The following is a 14,739-nucleotide window of genomic DNA, read 5'->3' on the forward strand; positions in this document are numbered from 1 at the left end:
TGTAGACACGCAAGCCTGGAACTCCCTCTATAGGCTCCAATGTGGTAATTAGAATGGCACAGGAGCAAGGAGGAAAGACAAGGAACTGGCCTGCCTGACTTGGTGCTGGGCTGTGTTTGGCCTATTTCTCCTCCCTTCTTGCTCCATGTTCCTGTGGTATGTTGTGCCTGAGTGCTTGACTGCCCTTGCAATGTAGTGTGGGAAACCTGAATATAGCATAATTTTTCTCTTCTTTTCCAGTAGGCCTTGGTGAATTCTGGTCCCTGGAATGAAGTTCATTCTCTGACTGTTACCTGTGTTTCCCTGATAGATTTAATCAAGAAGGTGTCCTGTTGATAGATGTTCCTCAATAATTTATTGTCAATATGTACATATCATCCAATCTCTATAGTTTAAAAGCCATATAAAAACTCCTAAATTATAGATGTATATCTACATCTAGTGTCCTTTAATAGCTCATGAAATTTAAGAAGGCACTTCCATAGGATACTTTTTGTGCTGTACTTAGCAAAATGCCCTATACAATTAAGTCTTACTACATGCATTTAATTAGATTGCACATGCACATAGAAGTCCCTGCGGCCTTCCAGAGCAGAAGAAGCTACTTTGGAAATTGATGCAGGTCGAAAAGAATTTAGGTCAGTCAAATTTTAATCTGGCTTTTCCACGAGGATAGTTGAAACTGTCCTCCTGCACTGCGAAAGTGTCTTCTACCTGATTTTCTCTTCCTCTTGAATCCCACTGTCAGCTAGTCAGGCATTGTGTACTTTATATAATTCTTGAAAAATTCATTGGGTATTTGGAATAGCAATAACTTTATGATGTTTTTCTGTCATTTATAAGAATTTCTCAGAAACTTGTTTCTTTGGCAGTAAGCATGAGTCATAAGATGTAAAATTGAAAAGGCTATTAAGGGGTGATCCTGTTACCGTTCCTATTCTCAGTCAGGCTTGTGCTTAATCTAAGCCAGTATTAATGCATTTCTCTTGAAGAAAACTGCCCCACATTGTGCAGTTTTTCAACAAGGGGATCTCCCCAAATATATTCTGATGGCATAACCATTAGCTATAAAAACTCTGAAATCCCTACAGGTTGAATTTCACATTCTGTAATATATCATTCAAGGCCCTGAACAGGGATGTAGCCAATGACACTCACAGCCCCATATCATATTTTATTCCTTTCTCTATTTTCAAGGATTGCTGAGTTACTTCTCTGAAACCTATGTCATGCACGTTTATGTCTATCTTCGTTCACTGAATTTTCCAACTTTGAATCACCATTATCCTTAGGACAGGGATCAGCTGTATTGAAAAGTTCCTTTCCCCAGGATTTCCCCAACTCTTCAAGGTAGAATTAGTCTGATTTCTGTGATCCCATAACACTTTGTTACCATTGTTGTGGCTGAGCTACATGCTTTTATAATTAAATCGTCCCATGTTGCTCAATGTGGATTATAATCTTTTCCACATTCCTTGTAGTTCTATGGTGGGCAACCAAAGTCCAGAATACAGCTAGTTTTTCAGTAAATGCCTAGCAAAATTGCTATATCTCATTTCAATAGGAAGAAAAGACAATTATTTTAATGATATTTTGTTGGATTCATCTATGAGGCACCACATGTGTCTTATATTTGGGTTATGGTAGAATAAAAAACTCCCAATTAAAATAGTCAAATCTGGGCCTGGCACAATGGCTCAATTACTATCTTCACCTTGCAACCTCCGGGAGCCCAGGGGTGCCTGTTAATGTCCTGGCTGCCCTACTTCCCATCCAGCTCTGTGCTTGTGACCTGAGAAAACAGTAGAGAGTATCCCAAAGCCTTAAGACTTTGTACCCTCGTGGGAGACCTGGAAGAATCTTCTGGCTCCTAGCTTTGGAGTGTTTTAGCTCAGGCTGTTCTGGCCAATTGAGGAGTGAACCAGTGAATGGAAGATCTTTCTCTCTGTCTTTCCTATTCTCTGTAAATGTTCCAAATTTACAGGTTTAGCAAAATCATGTATCTAAGAGGGTGCTACATTTAAAAAAATTCTGGCTTGTAAGTACTACAATTATTATTGAACCTCTGGTCTGAAAAGCTCCAAACTTTTTAAAAAAGAAATTATGTATACATTTATTTAGTTTTTTGAAAGGTAGATTTACAGAGAGTAGCAGAGATAGAGTGAGAAGGTCTTTGGAGCAACCAGGATGCTAACTGGTGCCCACTCGGGGTACTGGTGCCATGGAGTAGAAGATTAGACTGTCGAACCATGGTCCCAACCATGAGAAGTTCCCATTTCTGTATTGCCATTTAAAAATGCTCAAAAGGTATGTCAGTTTGATGGCTTTGTAGGCTAAGCCTCTGCCTGTGTTGCTGGCATCCCAAATGTTGTACACTGGCTGCTTTACTTCCAATTCAACTCCCTGATTATGTTCTGGAAATGGCAAAGGGTAGATGAAGTCCTTGGGCCTCTGCACCCACATGAGGATCCCTGGGAAGCACGTGGCTTCCGATTGGCCAGCTGTTGCAGCCATTTGGAGAATGAATCATTGGATGCACATCTTCTCTTTGTGTCTCCTTCTTCCTCTAACTTTGCCTTTCAAATAAAAATTAATAAATCTAGAAAAAATCTTCCAAAGAGCTTTATGGAAACAGTAGTGTTTAAAATTATCTTTAGTTTCTGAGTGTTCATTTTCAATATAAAGTATTAATCCTTTCTGCTGTTAAAACTATTCAATTACTTGGGTCTGTTTTTAAAGTTGATTTTTAATTATTATTTTATGATACATTTCCATAGGCCTTTGTATTTCCCCTCTTCCTACCCCAAGTCCCCTTCCCCCACAGAGTTTTTGGAGTCTGTATTTTTAAAAAAATGCTTCTTCATATAACTAACTATAATTGAATTAAACATTTCCTTTTATAAAATATGAATTTCTGTATTTGAATCATTTTAATGCATCATTACCTTTCAAATGTTAATTATTTCCATTTCTGTCATTTGCCTTAAATACGATTTGACACGTGAATCTACTATTTTAAATATATGCTGGCCAAGTGATAATTAAATCCGTGACAGAAAATGAATGTCATTGTTCTTCCTTGTAAATTCTTAGATAATATTTATCGCTTGGTGTTCAGTGTCCTAAAGAATTTAGTGCTTCATTTTTTTGTTGGTAAATGCACAGCCTTGAGGTTCATAGTGCAAGATTCCTGAGATGGCTCGGATATCATAAGGGGTCTGGAATCCTTGTCATTCCAAGATTCATGCACTGAAAATAGCTGCCAAGGTTCCAGCCATTATATCCACATTTCAGACAGGTACAGACCAAGGAGCATGAACACACGCTTAACAGCTAAGGAGGAGAAATTGGATTTTGGATAGATGATACATAAATTGTACTGTGTCACTTTGGTTTCCTCTGAGTTTTTACACTTATTTCTTTCCTTTTTTTGTTTAAGACATATTCTGATGCATTATAGATTTTGAAAATAAAATTACTTATGTATTATTATATATCAAATGATGTAAAGCTACTTATATCATTTTGAGATAAGAACCATTACTTATCTTATAGTCTTCTAGTATTTGAAATCAAAAATATATATGTTCATGATTTGTGCAGTTGCTAGTTCATCTTCTGTATTATTTACACATTATACACACTGTTTTATATACACATATACACACACAGATATTTAAGATTTTTGAGGCATGATTTTTCATGACACTGTACATTCTGGACGTATCACAGTCTGCTTATTTGACCGCTCATTGTTAGGTAGTCATCTATTATGGATTTAAATGAATAAACTTTATAAATGACATTGATAGATACTTGAGCATGAATATTTAGAATTTCATGGATGTTAAACTACTCAAAATGCAGAGACACTGAAAAGAAAAGACGAAATTTTTCAGAATTAAGGAAGTAATTCAATGAAGAGTATGAAATATATCATGTTTAGTCTGTTTGCTGAGAATGAAGTGGAATGTGTGAAGCAAATCTGTTCTAGCGTGTGTCTTGGAAGATGAGGCAGCCAACTTTTTGCCATGGTTCTTCAGCAAGATACGAACAGTTAATGATGGAGGAAACTTTTTAAAAAATTATTTATTTTGAAAGAATTAGAAAGAGAGCGATGGAGAGGAAGAGAGGCAGAAAGGCTCAGAGAAAGATCGATTTATCCACTGGTTTACTCAGTGGCCAACATTGGGCCTGGCTGAAGCCAGGAGCTTAATCTGGGTCAGCAAGTGAGGCAGGGGGTGGACCTAAACCTTGGGGTTATCTTCTGCTGCCTTTTCCCAGGATATTAGGTGGGCACTGTGTCTGAACTGGGGAGGCCAGGACACCAGTGAGCGCCCACACGAGATGGCAACATCCTGGTGCTGGTGTTGCAGGCAGGCTTACTCCTTACAGCACAAGGCCAGTTCTGGTGGAAACACTTCAGTGATCTTTACTAAGACAGTCAATGTTTGAAACATATGTTTGGACAGTTCTTTTTAATGCTCAATGAAATAAAAAAGGGAAGCGTGAATTGATTAAGGGCCAATTTGACATAAGAAAATGATTTTGGCTTCTTTGTAACTGAATGAATAAAACAGGGATAGAGGATATGATTTTCAGTTAGGGAATACTGCAATATGGCATTTTAGCATGGTATATAGATTTGTTATGGAACTATGCACTAATATAAGTTGACTAATGAACTGGAGGGAAATTGCATGTAAATACTGTTTGCAAATCAAGGCATCCTGATATTTTATGCATGCGAGTGATACCACCATAGGGTCATTATCAAGTCATGTTCACAGTGGAAGTTATGCCAAGGAATCAGCTTAAGAAGATGAAGGGCAGGGGCTGGGAAAGGAGCCAGAAAAAAACTAGTGATGGGCCTGGCACAGTAACCTAGTGGCTGGAGTCCTCTCCTTGTGTGTGCCAGGATCCCATATGGGCACTGGTTTGTGTCCTGGCTGCTCCGCTTCCCCTTCACCTCCCTGCCTGTGGCCTGAAAATCAGTCGAGGATGGATCAGAGCCTTGGGGGCACTATGCCCATTTGGGAGACCTGGAGGAAATTTCTGATTCCTGGGTTCAAATTGGCTCAGTTCCGGCCATTGCCATCACTTGGGCAGTAAATCAGAGGATGCAAGATATTTCTCTGTCTCTCCTCTCTGTACATCTGACTTTCTAATGAAAATAAATACTTTTTAAAAAAAGAAAACATTAGTAATGATATTAGAAGTTGCAGATTAATCAGTTTGCTTTGATATTGAGGGAAATAGAGTAATAAATCAAACAGACATTTGATTTCCATACACTTCAATGAGCAGAAAAAAGGGGGGGACAGCAACTGGTGTGACTGAGAGAAGTAAATCAGTTCGAGTTAATTTAATTTTATTCCCTGACATAACGACAGGACTTAAATATAAGGGGAAGCTAAGCAGTTCATATATCTCTTACTCCAGTAAGGTAGAGTTTTCATCAGAATATTGTCATCAGGTAGTAAAGAAAATGTCATCTTGTGTGAAGGGAGGTATCACTTATTATTTTTCATGGATTCAGTGGCCTGTAGGGGCACACTAAAATTGCAAAAAAAAAAATACTGAATTGTATTTATGTCAATCTTCAGAATTTAAGAATGTGAAATATAGACTAGAAAAATTACTAAATCCATTTGGGTATTCAAGAATCTAAGTGAATATGGGAAGAAAAAAATGAGGCCTGAAATATGTTGAAGATTGAAGAGAAGTTGCTTAAGTGGCACTTATTTTTATTAGTGTTTATATAGGGTAAACAAATGTATATATTGAACAATACAAAGTAGGAGCATAGCAACACTTCACACCTTATCCGTGCCCTTCTGTCCACACTCCTACTCGTCCTTCTTTATTTTTTTCTTTAATTACTTTTAACGATTACATACTTTCAGTTCACTTCACAATCATAGGCTTAATCCTGCATGGGGTAGAAAATTCAACACACAGCAAGTAGAAACAAACCACTGTTTCAGAAGAGTACAGGCAAGGACTGATGCAATAATCAGATTTCAAAAGGTCAGTTTTGCTTATGTTTATTTCCTTTTTTGCACTCTGTTTATTATCACCAATCAGGGAAAACATGTTTGTGTTTTAGAGACTGGCTTATGTCACTAAGTGGCACTTTTAAAAAATAACAGTATGTAGTGTGGGTGAGATGTTTCAACACATTGTTGCTTTACCTGAAACATGGGACTTGATCCGTAGCATTTCCCCCACTTGTCTACATCCTTCACTGTTACAAGCAACTTTTTGTGTATTCTAAGTTCAAGACAAGGAATTGCCTTAACTCTGAAAGATGAATGATTTATTTACAAAAACTGCCTTGTTTGCATGTCTTGGAGCATAAACAAGATTTCATTTCTAGATTAAAGTTCAACATTACCCTTTTGAGGGCATTTTAAGAAATGTTTAAATTCAACTTTGTATTGATGATGCATATAACTAGATTGAACACAGAGTTTCACAAGGGCCAAGTTAGGGGCAAAAACTGGAACAAGTGTAAGAAATGCAGATGACTGTCATGATTAAAGTAGAGCCTGATTTGGAGGTAGTTGAAATAAAGTTATGAACATCATAATTAGTAAGACATTGTTTTACCAGTCTTAACAACTTGATGCTACTTAGTCTAATTACACTTCTATGTATCTGTCCTGATGAAATAGTAGCTTTAGGGGAGAAGATAATATGCAACAATATTTTGTTTCTGTAACAAATATGAGGAAAACATTTTTAACAAAAGAAATGATGATGTAACAATGGTATTATTTATCACGCAGATTAGTTTTTGGTATAATGATGAAAAGTAGTGATTTGCCACGCAGATAATTTACAGTGAAATAAAAAGAATGTAATTCTGAAACAATTTGTAAGGTATAGTTTGAAACAGTAGTGTAGAAGTGAGAACAGGATAGCATATATGAAAAAGTCTCAGGAATTAAGTGATTTTATTTTTGCATTTTTGGGGGATTAAAAATTAAAACTCAGAATTAATACTTAAAAGCTCATAAAGATGGAATTAAAAGATAAGTTCATTTTGGTAAAAAAATATTTGGAAGCCATACATAACTTTTTCATGACATCTATTTTCCTGAACTTTTGAAGACCCCTTGTATGTATGAATTTTGTGTTTTTTAATTTTATAATCGTACAAATAATTGCATATCATTACTTTATGCATCACATATATTTACTGTTTAGCTTATACTATTATTTCAATACTAAGTATTTAGGTATATAAATCAACATGTATATACAATATGTAAAAAAGGAAGAATGAATCCATTGAGAATTAAGTTACAGTCACCATGCATTTTTCTGAAGAACAAGGACATTATGCTATACAATCAGAGTGTAATAATCAAAAAGAAGGACTGCACTATTGACTCAGTCCTGAACTGTACCTCATAGAACATACTTAGATTCACAGTTTTCTTTAGTGTGGACCATTTCCCTCAGTGGTTCATTACTTTGATGTTTGAACATTTCAGGCTAGATACTATCTTTGAGTCCTACATTTGGGATTTCCTGATATTTGTTAAATATTAAATCGGGTTATGTGTCCTGAATCTGTCAGAGAGGTTGTGTGTCCTTCTTGTGTGAACCCTGCTTGGAGGCACATCATGTGGGTTTGTCTCATTACTGAGTATGTTGTCTTTGATCCATTAGTTAAACTAGTTTGCCAAGTTTCCACCTGCAAGTTGCTATGTCCCCCATGGTAATTAATAAGTCATTTGTGGGAAGACATTTTCACACTATGGAAATATATTATTCATCCTCACATTTTGGCTCACTCGTTCACTGATGTTTTCTTGACTGAATCATTTGACTATAATATTTGCTTAATGGTCATTTTTTTAACTCTACCAAACCATATATACGTGTGTGTGTGTGTGTGTGTATCTATTGTTGGTACACTACTCAAAGGGAGACTTTTACTTCATTTTATACTTTATTCATTTAATTGATTAAAACATTTTATATGAGTTTTGAGCCACTAGAATAATTATTCATTATTTAGTTTTACTTATGTCTCAGTTGCCTCATCTTGGACCAGTGATAGGCTCCTGAAGCTGAGCCTGTGTTTTTCGACATACCCTGAAGATTTTAAAAGCTGTATTTGGTATTCTTCCAGAAATAAATGTTGTCATCCTTAGTTACATATGTTGTTAGTCTTTGCCCTGTGTCCTTTTTTCTTACATGCCAGGACAATTTCTCAGTGCCTTAATTTTGTGACTGAAGTTTGAGTCAGTGATTTTTACATCTCTTGTACTACCTTTTTTCTGCTTTACTCCTTCTCACAGTGTCTGTGAGCCACGTTGGTTCCTATAATGTAAGTAATGAGAACCTCTGAGACAACTGTGCTGAAAATGGTGTTTAATTTTCTATTTACAAGAAAGGTAACATTTTAAGTATATGCCAACTTGGTTTCCTTTACTATGATTGATGTATGTGTTTTGAAGAGTTTCACTGTTAGGTGGCCTCAACAACTTGAGCTGCCCAGAGATCCAAGTCTTCAGTTCTCTTTTTACTTCAATTAAGACATATTTTTTTTTTAATTGGAAAGACAAATTTACAGATAGAAGGAGAGACAGAGAGAAAGATTTTCCGTCTGGTGATTCATTCCCCAAGCGGCTGCAACAGTTGGAGCTGAGCCAATCCAAAGCCAGGAGCCAGGAGCTTCCTCCCAGTCTCCCACACAGGTGCAGGGTCCCAATTCTTTGGCAGACCCCTAACTTTGATCTGCAGATGCTTGGAAGTGAACCAGTGGATGCAAGATCTTTCTGTGTCATGCTACCTTTTTTCTTTTCAGATGAAGAAACACACAGATGTATAAATATTTATTACTTTCCAATTCTGTTGAAATTATATATAAACAAGAATTTTTATTTCCTTCCTAGATCTATGTTTTAAACTGTCAAAACTTACAAAAATACTTTCTTGCTTGAGAACTTTTTGATTTATTTTTGCCATTGTATTATACACTTACCGGCTTATTTAATCTCCTCTTGTTTGAATAGTTCTGATTGAACATTAGTGAGATTATCCATTCAAGAGCAAGCAGAGAGGTCAGTGACATCCTGATGTATTTCACTTATTAGAGGAAGATAAATTAGACTTTCTGTTCGGGATGTTTGCTGTGAATGTTGAGCTGCTGGTTTCTAACAATTGGTTTGGGTGATTACAGCAGGGTGCCTCCTATATTAGTAAACAGATTTTTCTGAATAACTGTCCGCATTTTTTTTTGGAAAGAAATTTTGTTGGCTACTGAGAACTGATATTTCTCTAAAGATGCTTGCATTCGAGGTATATTTTTTACTTGCTCTGCTCATATTTATGTAATCTGTGTGATACAGCATACTTACTTCAAAGCAGGTCATATAATTTTCTTTAGATTTTGTTTATTTTGAGCATTTTATGAAATACTATGTTCAGTTGCATAATATCTATTGAAATTGAAATACATTGAGCTTCATAATTAATGTGCTTTCCTAACATCTCTCTTCCAAAACAAATGAATTAATAAAGCCTGATGAATTCACTTCCTCCTGATAATCATGTTGCCTTCCTGGAAAGCAAAGAAAAATCTGTTCATGTCTGTTTGTGAGGTGTGCAAGCAGCATACTTATATTTTTTCTTGATGTGTGATTTTCAATTAGAGTTGCAATGCAATTACAAAGTGAACTGTTGCAATTTTGTGGATATATCAGGTACAATTCTCTCCCAATTTAGTGATTTTGCTATGGTCATAAGTCTATTAAAAACATACTACTTTGAATAAGCATCTCAATTGTCCAACGATATCTACCTGTACGCTTCTATATTTGAATTGCTTTGTGTAATTCTGCTAGGATTTAGAGGCACTGTGGGGCCTGTGTATCACTCTTAGGACTGTATAAAGACTTGTTTTTCTTCTCCCTGGAATGTCCTGCTTGATTGGCATTTGAGTATTTGCATGTAGCTGTGGTTATTTCTTTTCATCAGCCTGTCTTACTTTACAGGATGTATAATCTACATTTCAGAAAGCACTATTTCAGTGTTTTAGATTGTTAAGCATCTGTGTGTGTGTTGGTATGGATTAGTTTCTCTGTGACCTTGGCGAACAGCTTACTGTTTTTTGGATTTTCTTCATTCTTCACAGATGCATTTTGTAGGAGTAATTTAAGGATGAATGTGTTGAAATGATTTTGAAATCCCCAAGCACTATATACAGTAAGTAATATATATTTTTATTTTTCTGCTCAATCACATTCATGCTGAATAAATTTGGCAGGCAGATATACAAGGACACATTTCTACTTACAAATCTTGGTATTTGACATACTGATAGAAAATGTGTACTAGAGCAAAAGGAACACTTTACTGGTATGAATTAAGTTATATAATTTTTAGGTTTTTAATAACTGATATAACAATTGCTCTGCTAACCTATATACATATTTCATTTAGTTATTAAGTAATATTGTTCCCATAATTGGAATGAGTGAAGGAAAGATTAAAGATGTTAGAGTTGATGTAATTTTTAAGAGTATTGTATTAATGTATATCAAGGTTTCTTTGTATCACATTATTTATAACTAAACTGCTTTTAATATTCTCCCAAATATTTTATATAATTATTTTTATTCAGATCTCTGTGAGAGAATTGAGACCACCTCCCTAGGCTGAAAAACTTGTTCAGTATTTCTTCAGAGTGACTCATCTGTGCTTTGTACACAAAACTTGCATAATGTATTACCATTACTAGTAAGTTAGAATAAGTTTAATAATTTTTATTAAGGGTTGATGTTTAAAGTTTAAACATGTTTGATGATTTTTTTTTTGAATTTTATTTCTGCACATTCATTATCCTGAGAAAATTACAGATTTCTGGTGTTTCTTTTTAATCTTTTTAAATATGAATGTATTATTTTCAAATTATGCTTACTAATTCCTGAATTGGACAGTTTTTAAATAACAAAAATATAGATTCCTGAATTCCTTGGTTTGGTTTGTAAATTCTTTTATTGCTTCAAATTGGAGTTGCCAAGTTTTCTGTTTTTTTTTTTTTTTTCATTCATTGCACACGTACACATTTACCTGTACTATGTTACATTGGAGTTGGGAGGAACCAGAGCCTCAGAGTCCAGTGTCCTTGGCTGGTGGAGAAGTGTGATCCAGAGAACCATCCGAATTAGGCTTTTGCAGCAAGATTTGGAGGCAATGATGGCTGCATTGATGCTTATATATTGTCTGCCGGTATAATTACTTCAACAGAAAGACAGCATAGCACAGTAGCTGACAAAGCCAGGCTCAGATATAGCTTTATCTCTTGGATTTGTCATGTACTGTGTTACGTTGAGCACACTGTTTATGTCTGTTAAAAATTGGTTAAAAGCAAAAAAACAAACAAAAAACCAAAGACAGCAGCATTGTGGTACAGCAGGTTAAGCTGTTGCTTTCCACACTGGCATCCCATGTTGGAGTCAGTTTAGGCTGGTTCACTTCTCCTGAGAATGATGCAAAAGATGCTTCATGTGCTTGGGTGGCTGTCAGCAACCAGGAGACCAGGGTGGGATTCTAGGCTTTTGGGGTTGTCCTTGTTCTTGTGAAATTTGGGGGGAGGGTGTAAATTAGCAATGGAAAATCTCTTTCTCTTTCTGTTTCTTTATCACTCTGTTGCTTTGCCTTTCAATTAAATACAATTTAAAAATATCAGATTAAGAACAGCATCCTTTGTGATGATTGAGTTAACATATGCAAGGTTTCGTTCATTTCCAAGTACATAGTGAATGCTTAGTAACTATTAGGGATTGATAAGTTGGAAATGATTTTTCTTTTGGATATTTTAATTCAAATATGTTTTCCCATTAAGGATCATGACGTTACAAACATGTCAAATGAAGTCTACAACAAAAGTACTCAGTGACTATTGTTGATTGATATGTTCACAGTGAAACTAAATTTCAGCCTTCTCTGGAAGCAGAGAATAAGATGCCTTTAGGAGGTGCTTTTACTTCTGTGAGCTTTTAATGAAAAAGTTTAGTCAGCCAGAATATATGAAAGTAATATACATATATTTATGTATATATGCATATGTATAGTAATCAGACTATCATATACCATGTTACTGGGTGTGAATTGACTGCTTCTGGGTGTGTGTGTGTGTGTGTGTGTGAGCTATTTGTAGAGATGTAAGGAATCTGCACACTTATCTTCAAGGAGATGGAAAAATTGTAAAAGCTAAATGAATAGTTGAAATGGTTGTCAAATAGTTTGGGGAAATAACTTCATCCAATATTCTGTCAAGCGAGTCTTAGAAATTGAAAGGCTGTGGGCAAGAAAACACTAAGTATTGACTTTGTCAAATGTAATTTGTTTTCTGAAGAATCTATTTTTGTCTACTTTTTGAAGTTATTTATTTATTTGAAAGGCAGTGTGGTGGGAGAGAGAGAGAGAGAGAGAATGATTAAGACTTGTTAACTGCTAGTTCTATTCCCAAATGGCTGTGGCAGATGAGATAGGACCAGGCCACAGACAAGAGCCACACAGTTCATCTGAGTTTCCCAACTGGGCCACCAGGTTGCATGCATTAGAACAAGTATTTGCTGCTTGCTTGGATGCACTAGCAGGAAGCCCTGTTAGAAACAGAGTAGCCAGAAGTCACTGGCACTCACACAGGCCATGCAGATGTCTCAGATTGGCTTCATCTGATGTGCCGCAATTGTCCACCATATCACATACAGTTTTACATCCAACTGTGCACTTTATTATAAGCAATAATATTGTGAAGCAGATAGTTTATTATTATTTTTCACATTATATTTCACATTTGAATATACCAGTCATGGAAGTGAAGTTTTTGACCTAATTCTGAGTGTTAAGCAGCTGGAATCAATGGCTGACCTCCCTTTTTTAGGGTACATAGAAAATCTTCCCAAACAGAAGATCTTTCTAGGAATAAAATCTTTGTATTTTTTTATTGTATTTCACATAAAATAATATTTGTCTTACATTAAGTGTCAGTGTTCATTCTGCTCTTTTAAAAAGTGCTGTCGGGAATGAGCATTTTGAGTCTGGTGTTAAAGTGTCGTTTGGAGCGCTTGCATACATTTTGACTGCCTGGGTTTGAATGCTGCCTTCACTTCCTACTTCAGCTTCCTACTAATGCGTATCCTGGGAGGAAGCAGGTGATGGTTTGATTACCTAAATCCTGTTTTCTACATGGGAGAACTGGGTTTAGTTTCTGTCTCCTGATTTTGGCCCGGTCCAGGTATATGTGTGTGGACATCTTCAGTGTGAGCTGGTAGTTAGATCTGTCTCTGTTTCTCTGTGCCTTTCAAATACAACAAAGAAGTAGATGCTTAAAAATGCTGTTTGATTAAATAGGAAACACAAGAAAATCCGTCTGTGATTGGCATGTGGCACAGTTGCCACCTGTAACTCTAACATGCCATTTTGCCAGTGCTGGTTCTGGTCATGGCTCCTCTGCTTTGGATCCATGTCATGTAGCTGGGGAAACAGTTGATAATGACCTAATTACTAGAGTTCCTGCTACCAGCTACAGAAACTTGGACGGATTTCCTAACCTTTTGGCTTCTCCCTGGCCCATTTCTGGCTGTTGTGGTATTTGGGGATGAACAAACAAAATGGAAAATCTTTATCTCTCTTCATTTCTACTGTTGCTGCCTACAATGGCATGGACATAGTTAGAGAGAGAGGCATTTATAGAGGGAAAATAAGAAATGAGAGAGACAGTGTAACAGCGAGTGGCTAGAGGGAAACCCCTTTCTCTTTGCCAAGGAGGAGGTAGACCTACAAGACATGCAGCCTGTCTTTTGCTGAACTGCTCGGAGAGTAATCTTACAGGAATTGATGTGACACAAATGTTGATAGCCATGCCTCGTATTGATGTTAACCAGCCCATGCTTAATGCTCAGGGAGGAACAGCATAACCCATGTACAACAGTCTGCATGGGACTGTCTCAAAGATATCTTAAAGCATGCAGTTCTTTGGCCTTGGACCATTGCTTACATGTGGACCCTTGCCCATAGGCCTCAACATTGATCTTGAACTCTTGCCAACTTGTGAACGATTGCCTGCAGAGTTTAACCTTGATATCCTACAGCAGCAGGCTGTTGACTCAAGATTCCAGAAATAACCCATCCTGCCCTTCAATATCTCTCTCTCCCTGTCTCTCTTTCTCTGTCACTGTCACTTTACTCTGTATTTTGAATGAATGAAAATTTTCACCTCTTCCCTAAGTGCATATACTGTGTTATAGTCTCTGTTATGCTCTTCAGAATCTGAGTGACTGATCTTACAGTTTTCCTGCAGACCAGAACAGAGAAGTTTGGAATAGCGTTTAGCCTTGCTTCTCAATCTCTTTCCTCTTACTAGCATTAATAGCATTGTCCTGAACGTATCAGTAGTCACATGGTTGCATTCTGTTTGTATATTCTTTGCTGGCCATCATCTTCCGCTTCAGCCATGTACAAACCCAAAGCCCCTTCAATTCACTTCTTGGAACTGATCATCAGTGACATTTTATCTAGGGGATCTTTGTCAACTTGCTAGCATTACTGACCTGAAAAATTAGAAGATTATTGACTTGAAAATGACCAGGTTGAATCTTCCATGCTGCATCTTGCTTTTTGATTTTCAGAATGGGGATCTTATAGAATGGCTCTACTTTCAAATTCCATTTTTAGCCTCTGAAAGTGAGTGATTTTATTTAGTAATTTAAT

General features: G+C 36.4%; 1 protein-coding gene across 1 annotated transcript in view; it reads left to right on the plus strand.

Moving 5' to 3' along the window:
* The first annotated feature begins 10,153 nt into the window (after positions 1–10,153).
* Positions 10,154–14,739, plus strand: part of GALNT13 (polypeptide N-acetylgalactosaminyltransferase 13) — a 427,420-nt gene continuing 422,834 nt past the window's right edge. Inside the window, exon 1 of the mRNA XM_004577161.4 lies at positions 10,154–10,224. The gene's annotated coding sequence lies outside the window, so the exon portion shown is untranslated. The remainder of the gene's footprint in view (positions 10,225–14,739) is intronic.

The sequence above is a fragment of the Ochotona princeps genome, chromosome 5, assembly GCF_030435755.1.
Source record: "Ochotona princeps isolate mOchPri1 chromosome 5, mOchPri1.hap1, whole genome shotgun sequence".
In the NCBI taxonomy this organism is placed as follows: Eukaryota; Metazoa; Chordata; class Mammalia; order Lagomorpha; family Ochotonidae; genus Ochotona; species Ochotona princeps.